Source organism: Stenella coeruleoalba (assembly GCF_951394435.1).
Source record: "Stenella coeruleoalba genome assembly, chromosome: 2".
NCBI lineage: Eukaryota > Metazoa > Chordata > Mammalia > Artiodactyla > Delphinidae > Stenella > Stenella coeruleoalba.
The window spans coordinates 8,731,618-8,741,530 of record NC_137147.1 but is presented as its reverse complement, the minus strand read 5'-3'; positions in this window follow the sequence as shown (position 1 = coordinate 8,741,530).

Sequence of the window (9,913 nt, the reverse complement as noted above, 5' to 3'; positions counted from 1 at the left end):
ATAGTCTTTATTTTAAAGTCTATTTTATCTGTTATGAGTATTGCTACTCCAGCTTTCTTTTGATTTCCATTTGCATGGAGTATCTTTTTCCATCCCCTCACTTTCAGTGTGTATGTGTCCCTAGGTCTGAAGTGGTCTCTTGTAGACAGCATATATACGTGTCTTGTTTTTGTATCCATTCGGCCAGTCTGTGTCTTTTCGTTGGAGCATTTAATCCATTTACATTTAAGGTAATTAGTGATATGTATGTTCCTATTACCATTTTCTTAATCGTTTTGGGTTTGTTATTGTAGGTCTTTTCCTTCTCTTGTGTTTCCTGCCTAGAGAAGTTCCTTTAGCATTTGTTGTAGAGCTGGTTTGGTGGTGCTGAATTCTCTTAGGTTTCGCTTGTCTGTAAAGGTTTTAATTTCTCTGTCAAATCTAAATGAGATCTTGCTGGGTAGAGTAATTTTGGTTGTAGGTTTTTCTCTTTCATCACTTTAAATATGTTGTGCCACTCTCTTCTGGCTTGCAGAGTTTCTGCTGAAAGATCAGCTGTTCATCTTATGGGGATTCCCTTGTGTGTTATTTGTTGCTTTTCCCTTACTGCTTTTAATATTTTTTCTTTGTACTTAATTTTTGATAGTTTGATTAATATGTGTCTTGGCGTGTTTCTCCTTGGATTTATCTTATATGGACTCTCTGCGCTTCCTGGACTTGATTGACTATGTCCTTTCCCATAGGGAAGTTTTCAACTATAATTTCTTCAAAAATTTTCTCAGTCCCTTTCTTTTTCTCTTCTTCTTCTGGGACCCCTATAATTTGAATGTTGATGCAGTTAATGTTGTCCCAGAGGTCTCTGAGATTGTCCTCAGTTCTTTTCATTCCTTTTTCTTTATTCTGCTCTGCAGTAGTTATTTCCACTATTTTCACTTCCAGGTCACTTATCTGTTCTTCAGCCTCAGTTACTCTGCTATTAATTCCTTCTAGAGAATTTTTAATTTCATTTATTGTGTTGTTCATCATTGTTTGTTTGCTCTTTGGTTCTTCTAGTTCCTTGTTAAACGTTTCTTGCATTTTCTCCATTCTATTTCCAAGATTTTGGATCATCCTTACTATCATTAGTCTGAATTCTTTTTCAGGTAGACTGCCTACTTCCTCTTCATTTGTTTGGTCTGGTGGGTTTTTACTTTGCTCCTTCATCTGCTGCATATTTCTCTGTCTTCTCTTTTTGTTTAACTTACTGTGTTTGGGGTCTCTTTTCTGCAGCTGCAGGTTCGTAGTTCCCATTGTTTTTGGTGTCTTCCCCCAGTGGGTAAGGTAGGTTCAGTGGCTTGTGTAGGCTTCCTGGTGGAGGGGACTAGTGCCTGTGCTGTGGTGGATGAGGCTGGATCTTGTCTTTCTGGTGGGCAGGTCCACGTCTGGTGGTGTGTTTTGGGGTGTCTGTAGACTTATTATGATTTTAGGCAGCCTCTCTGCTAATGCGTGGGTTGTGTTCCTGTCTTGCTAGTTGTTTGGCATGGGGTGTCCAGCACTGTAGCTTGCTGGTCGTTGAGTGGAGCTGGGTCTTAGCATTGAGATGAAGTCTCTGGGAGAGCTGTTGCTGATTGACAGTACGTGGGACCAGGAGGTCTCTGGTGGTCCAATGTCCTGAACTTGGCTCTCCCACCTCAGAGGCTCAGGCCTGACACCCGGCCGGAACACCAAGAGCCACAAGACTGCTATCTAGAGGCAGCTTTTTTCCAAAGTCCCTTTTCTCAAGCTGTCTCTTTCCCTCCATGGGTGAAGTTATTTATTTTCCTTTGTGATTTATAAGAATTCCCCTTCTGTTTCCAGGGTTATTGTCATCAGCTCTTCAGTCAACACATCTCACAGTCCTGGAGACAAACACAGGAACTGCAACAACTCTCTCCAGCTAAACATTTCCTCTGGGGTTGATCCTCTGTTTATTTGTGAAGCATGAAAAGGCCAGGCTCAGAGAACCGGCAGTTGGGTGTTTTGGTCTCTTTGTACCTTTTGTACAGAAGTTGCCCCAAGTGCAGCATGCACACAGTTAGTTTTAGTTGCATACAGAGTTTCTTTGTATTTTGTTGCTCCATGAGAGGTTTGTCCACGTGCAAGCACTGCAGCAAAAGGTCCCAGGTCCCAGCCTGTCTCATAACTGCTGTGAAGATACATCATTACAATAGTGAATGAATGAATGAGTGAGTGAATAATGAATCATGTTGTGTATAACCTATACATCATGTCACCTTTGCCCTGTATTCTGTGGGTTAGAAGCAATTCACAGGACACACCACATTCAAGGGGAGGGGACGCTGCTAGGGTGGGAACATCTGGAGGTGGGGGTCATTTCAGAAGCTGCTTACCACACTGTCCAGCCCATATTTCATACACTGTGATCCTAACAGTTCCCCAAACCCTGTCATTCTGCCTTTGCACATGCTGTTCCCTCTGCCTGGAATTCCACTCCCTCTACCTTTGCTCACCGAAGGCCTCTGCTAAAATGTTCTTTCCTTTGGGCTCTGGCCAGCAGCACCCAAATCTGTGTTGCTTTCTTCTATCGTAATACTTATCCCCCTGCATTGGTATTTTGCTGTTTATTTGTCAATCCCTCCACCTCCATCACCGCCAGAGACGAATGTAGAATCTACCCAGGACCTGGACATTCAGGAAACACTTGCTGAATGAGTGAATGAATAAATGGATTTGCGAGGCCCCAGCTTGGAACTCAGGAACTCCCAGTTCTGGACCCTGTCCTGCCCAGGGTCTGTCTGCTGGATCCTGTCCCCCGGGACCCCCTCTGCCGTCTCTATAACTATGCTGGCGCCGTGTCTGATTTCCCCTAACTTTGAAATAACTTTCCCCCTGCAGTTCTCAGATGTACTTTCCTGGAATCTTTCTCACTGTTCTGAGCCTCCCTCCTCCCCCTGCTTTGTAACTCTGTGGCCCAGCCAAACACTGGAAGCTCATTATTAAACCGGGAGCTGCCTTATATTATCCCAGAGACGCCAGATGGAAAATATTAGCTTCTATCTTGACTGAGGACTGACATAGTAAAGGCTCCTTGAGCCGCTAGCTGTCAAGGAGAGGAATAAAAGATTTTCATCTGCATGAGTAATTGTTTCCTGTGTTATCCAGAGAGATTGTGGATTTACATCGCAGACGCTGTCACACTGGGCCAGGAGCAGCTGCCGTTGCAGAATCTAGACACGTACTTTCCCCCCCCTTCCTCCTTCTCCTTCTTGGAGTTGGTTGGAAGAGAAATCGGGGAGGTGAGGGGGCAGCAGGGAGTAGAGAGGGGCTCTGAAATGTCCAGAATGGGAGGAGTAGAGCCAGGAAGGTTCTAGAACAGAGTTGAAGACCGGGCCCAGTGGAGGAGGCCAGGAAGGCTGGCCAAGCACGTATTGGTCGGCTGCCCCTCCTCTCTCTCCACCACACCCCTCCTCAATCCACCAGCCTGTCCTATCACCTTGACCTCCAAAACGTGACCCGAACCCAGCCCCTCCTCCTTTCTAGCCCAGGCCATGCACCTCTTACCAGGACCACTGCAACCTCCTCCCAAGGGGTCTCTGGGTCCTGCTCTCAAACCCTACAGTCCATTCCCCACACAGCAGCCAGACTGACCTTCTTATCCACAGCCAACCCATGCTTCTCCTGTTTCTCATGGCCTATGGAATGAAATCTTGGCCTCTGGGGCCCTGTATGACCTGCCTCCCATCCCCACCTCCTAATCTCATCCGAGCTCACTCTTCCCTTCATCCCAGCCTTTGTGGTCCTCAAACACCTCAGGCTAGTCCTTCCCTTGGCATCTTCATACCGTCTGCCTGCCTCCTGGGAAGATGCTCCCCCAGGTCACGGAGTTCTGCAGAGAGGGCTTCCTGGACCACGTGGTCTGACATAGAGCCCCCTCCCTCCACCATGCCCCATCCATTATGATGCTTTATTTTCCCCAGAACTCTTCACGATCCAGACTTATACCAGTTGTCTTTTCTTTATCATCTGCCACCTACACCAGAATGGACAGTGATTGGAAGGGGAGAGATGCGTCTGTCTCATTCACTCCTGAACCTGCAGCACCTGGGGCCATGCCCAGCGCCAGGCAGGGGCCCCATAAATCTTTGTTGAATGAATTCATAGAAGCCAGGTGATAGAAGGCCGAGGGAGGGAGACCAGCAAAGAGGTAAGCAGAAGGGTGACTACCGCTGTCTGAGAACAGCCAATACACAGGGATTCAATAACAATAATAACAATTAACAATCGCTTCTGCTGTGTTCTGGGTTGTGTTTTAGGTTCTGAAACAGTACAAAGCACTTTTATGCATAGAGGTTGGTTAAAAATCAATGAGACAGGGAGAGTCAGCAGAGGAAGCTGCTCCCGTGACCACCTGAAAGCAGGTGGACTTATGCATGGTGATGGGGAACACAGGACCCAGAGCAAGAGGCGACAAGGGGAAAGACATGAAAAACGACAACAAAGAAAAAAATCCTGAACGTTCACATCTTAAATGACTTCACGTACACATTCTCAGTAATCTCCTACACTTGCCATGTTTTATATGCTGTGAGCCATAATGTAAAATGTGCGTCACAAAGCTTCCAGTCTACACAGAATACAGGGGACTGATTTATATATTTAAAATTCTTTAAATTTTATATTGAGTATAGTTGATTTACGATGTTGTGTTAGTTTCAATGTATAGCCAAGTGATTCAATTATACATATACATATATCTATTCTTTTCCAGATTCTTTTCCCATATAAGTTATTACAGTGAATTGAGTAGGGTTCCCCTGTGCTATACAGTAGGTCCTTGTTGATTATCTATTTTTATAGATTATTATCTATATATAGTATGTGTATATGTTAATCCCAAACTCCTAATTTATCCCTCCCCTGACGTTTCCCCTTTGTTTTCTGTTTGTGAGTCTGTTTCTGTTTTGTAAATAAGTTCACTTGTATCATTTTTTTAAAGATTCCACTTATAAGTGATATCATATGATTTATGATTTATATTTTTAAAAGTGATACAGACCCTCTATGCAGTGGAGAAATCTCTAACATTCCTGGACCTTGCGTGTCAGGAAACTTAAAGAGAGTGAACCCCTAGAAGAAAATCCGAGTGTCATAAAATGCAATCTGAGTGGCAACTTTTCACTTTAGTCCAAACAGCTCAGCTAACAAGCTTTGTAACCGAGAAGGTCCCACAGATATTTCAGAGCCGAGACGACATTTTTTGTTCTGGACAAATGAAGGTCCAACTGATGGCTTCCTAGTTTCCTTGTACTACAGTTAATTCTTCTCCTAAAGGAAAAGATCTCCTTCTGATTTATTTCCCTTCTCAAAGCAGCATGGGTAGGAGAGATTCTAATAATTTTGTTTCCACACCACTACCGATCAAGAACAAGCCTGACCAGGGATGACAGCACACGTGTCCGTATGTCATCCCTAATCCTCACACACCGAGGAAATGAGGCTCCAAGGGGTCAAGTAGCGTGTTTGCCATCACAAAGCTCGTACGTTTCAGAACGCACATCCAAGCCCGAGTGTCTTCTTCCAAAAGATGTGCTCTTTGTATCGTTCTTCACGACTTCCCTGCAGCAGGCACGAGGCCATCGGCAACAAGAGTTTAGTTTTCCTGACATTTATCAGGCACCTGATGTGCCAGGCCTACTGCAAACACCAAGAAGATGTAGTGCGTAGTCCACCTTATCCATCCAGCATCAGGGAAGCTGTTATCAGGCAGTGGGGCCCAAGGCAAAGCCCTGGGTCAGAGGCAGCGTTCCAGTTTCTGCAAAGAATGAGAGAGAGAGAGAGAGAGAGAGAGAGAGAGAGAGAGAGAGAGAGTGTGTGTGTGTGTGTGTGTGTGTGTGTGTGTGTGTTGGGGACTAGGATTGGGGGTGGAAGGTGCCCCCTGCAATGTCAATATTAAGGCACATCTTCTATGATGGAGGGACAGGGTGTGGGGCAGGGGCTCAGATCCTAGTTTCTGATACCAGTATGGCTAGCAGACAGCCTGGAGATGCTGAATTCTCAGAGGCATTGGACTAGGCCTCCTTTACATATTCCCCTTCTCCAAATAAGGATAGAATTGGACTCAGAGCTGGTGCAGGGCTGAACTTTCAGGGGGATGAATGGCTGTAGGTGCTGGGAGAGGAGTGACATGGATCATGGACCCAGTGGGTCACAGCAAGTGGGCTTGGCTGTATGTTGCACATCTGTGTACATCTGAGGGTTTCTCGTTGCTTCCACTTTGCCCTCGTGCCTGCCCATCTCCTATAGGAGGTCCCTAGAGCACCATGAATGTTGGAATGCTGCAGGAAATCTCCTATTTCCTGGAGGCTAGGGAATCCAGTTCGGGGAATGAAGATGGACAGTGATTAAGTGGCCACATTTTTTGCTCTGCTTGTTTGATGAAGCCTCAGTTAGCTAGTTCCCCATGCCCCCATCAACAAAACACTCAGATTCTCTGATGAGAAAGACGAATGGTGCAGCAGGGCGCGGGGGGAATGCACACCGTTATCAGAAGTTTAGGGGGAAAACTTTTAGGAGATGAACGGTGGTTAGTTTCAGTTCCGCCCACCGTTTTAAACCTTCTTATGTCAAAAGGTGAGCATCACCAGTGTCAAGATGTGGAACCAAAGGGAAAGCCAAAGACTGTTAAAAAGCGGGAGGGTCAGCAGCATGAAACGACGCAGAGATGCCGGGACGGTGTCTGCCCATCGTCTGCCACCATTAGGAGGGTGGCCCATGGGACCTTCAAGACAGCACTCGCAGTAGAGGGTGCTGGGTTGAGGTGGGAAGGTGGTTGGCAGAAACAAGATGATAAGGTGCTCTGTAAGAGGCGTGAAGCTTGAGCAAGACAGTGCCTCTGGCTTCTTCTGGGAAATCTGGCTTCGAAGGGGAAGCTGGAGAGCTAGCACAGTGCCCAAAGTAGTAGCCAACACCTAAAGCTCTTACTGTGCTAAGGACTCAGCCCACATGAGCTCATCTCAACCTTACAACTACACAAAGTAGGCTGTGTTCTCATTAACCCCATTTGCTCCGCCAGTTACTTGCTGCAGTTCGCATGGCTAGTAAATAGCAGAGATGTGATTTGAACCCAGATAATCTGGCTCCAGGCTGTGTTTTTAATCCTTCCACTCTGCTGACCTTCAACCTAGAAACATGGTGGTGAGGAAGCTTGTTTTAAAGGGTGGGAGGGAATGCATGACATTTGTATAAACACAGGGGAGGGAGAGATGGCTTAATCTCTTTTCCTCTTGAAAACCAGATATTGGCTGGCATCCCTGGGACCTGAGATCTCCAAGCACCTATGACCGTGGCCTTGCATATCTGGCACTCTATCCATTACCCTTGTGCATTTCATCCCCAGAACGTCTCCTAGACAAGTTGGAGTCTATAGGACCCGAGTTAATAAGATGATGCCCTATGTTATGATGGAGAAATTTGGAGCTGGGCCCTAGATGGGCTACAAGGATTATAGAAGTGAGTAGTATTTGGCAATGTAACTAGAGAGGTTGGCTAAGTTCCGGGGACATGTGTGTCCAGCTTGTGAATGCCAGCCTGGTTTCTATCAGTCAATGAATAGAGTTGCAGAGTGGAAGAAAGTTTGGACTCTGGAATCAGACACACTGGAGTTCAGATTCCAGCTCTTCTGCTCACCAGTTCCATGATCTTGACCAAGTGATGGTCACTTTCTGAGCCTTGGCACCTCATCTCTAGAATGAGGAGAAGAGACCACACAGAACAGTTCCCATGGGAAGTTTATGACGCAGTAGCCTCCCTCCCCTCATCCCCCCAGGCTTTGATTGGAAGCTTGCTCCTTGCAAAGGCCCAATTTCTTCATCATAAGAAGGCTGCCACTGATTAGGAACCAAGATGGCAGAGTAGAAGGACGTGCTCTCACTCCCTCTTGTGAGAACACCAGAATCACAACTAGCTGCTGGACAGTCATCGACAGGAAGACACTGGAACTCACCAAAAAAGATACCCCACATCCAAAGACAAAGGAGAAGCCATGATGAGATGATAGGATGGGTGCAACCACAGTAAAATCAAATCCCATAACTGCTGGGTGGGTGACTCACACAGTGGGGAACACTTATACCACAGAAGTCCACCCACTGGAGTGAAGGTTCTGAGCCCCACGTCAGGTTCCCAACCTGGGGGTCCGGCAACGGGAGGAGGAATTCCTAGAGAATCAGACTTTGAAGGCTAGTGGGATTTGATTTCAGGACCTTGATAGGACTGGGGGAAACAGACTCCACTCGTGCAGGGCACACAGAAAGTACTGTGTGCATCGGGACCCAGGGGAAGGAGCAGTGACCCCAGGGGAGACTGAACCAGACCGACCTGCTAGTGTTGGAGGGTCTCCTGCAGAGGCAGGCGATGGCTGTGGCTTACCGTGCGGACAAGGACACTGGCAGCAGAACTTCTGGGAAGTACTCCTTGGCGTGAGCCCTCCCAGAGTCCACCATTAGCCCCACCAAACAGCCCAGAGAGGCACCAGTGTTGGGTCGCCTCAGGCCAAACAACGAACACCAGGGAACCCAGCCCCACCCATCAGCTGTCAAGCAGATCAAAGTTTTACTGAGCTCCGCCCACCAGAGCAACAGTCAGCTCTACCCACCACCAGTCCCTCCCATCAGGCCTCTTAGATAGCCTCATCCACCAGAGGGCAGACAGCAGAAGCAAGAAGAACTACAATCCTGCAGCCTGTGGAACAAAACCCACATTCACAGAAAGATAGACAAGATGAAAAGGCAGAGGGCTATGTACCAGATGAAGGAAAAGATAAAACCCCAGAAAAACAACTAAATGGAGTGGCGACAGGCAACCTTCCAGAAAAAGAATTCAGAATAATGATAGTGAAGATGATCCAGGACCTTAGAAAAAGAATGGAGGCAAAGATCGAGAAGATGCAAAAAATGTTTAACAAAGACCTAAAAGAATGAGAGAAGAAACAAACAGAGATGAACAATACAATAACTGAAATGAAAAATACACTAGAAGGAATCAATAGCAGAATAACTGAGGCAGAAGAACGGATAAGTGACCTGGAGGACAGAATGGTGGAATTCACTGCTGTGGAACAGAATAAAGAAAAAAGAATGAAAAGAAATGAAGACAGCCTAAGAGACCTCTGGGACAACATTAAACTCAATAACATTCGCATTATAGGGGTCCCAGAAGGAGAAGAGAGAGAGAAAGGACCCGAGAAAATATTTGAAGAGATCATAGTCGAAAACTTCCCTAACATGCGAAAGGAAATAGTCACCCAAGTCCAGGAAGCGCAGAGAGTCCCGTACAAGATAAACCCAAGGAGAAACATGCCGAGACACATAGTAATCAAACTGGAAAAAATCAAAGACAAAGAAAATTATTGAAAGCAGCAAGGGAAAAATGACAAATAACATAAAAGGGAACTCCCATAAGGTTAACAGCTGATTTCTCAGCAGAAACTCTACAAGCCAGAAGGGAGTGGCATGATATACTTAAACTGATGAAAGGGAAGAACCTACAACCAAGATTACTCTACCCAGCAAGATCTCATTCAGTTTCGATGGAGAAATCAAAAGCTTTACAGACAAGCAAAAGCTAAGAGAATTCAGCACCACCAAAACAGCTCTACAACAAATGTTAAAGGAACTTCTCTAAGTGGGAAACACAAGAGAAGAAAAGGACCTACAAACCCAAACCCAAAACAATTAAGAAAATGGTCATAGGAACATACGTATTGAAAATTCCCTTAAACGTGAATGGGTTAAATGCTCCAACCAAAACACACAGGCTTGCTAGGTGGATACAAAAACAAGACGCATATATATGTTGTCTCCAAGAGACCCACTTCAGACCTAGGGACACATACAGACTGAAAGTGAGGGGATGGAAAAAGATATTCCATGCAAATGGAAATCAAAAGAAAGCTGGA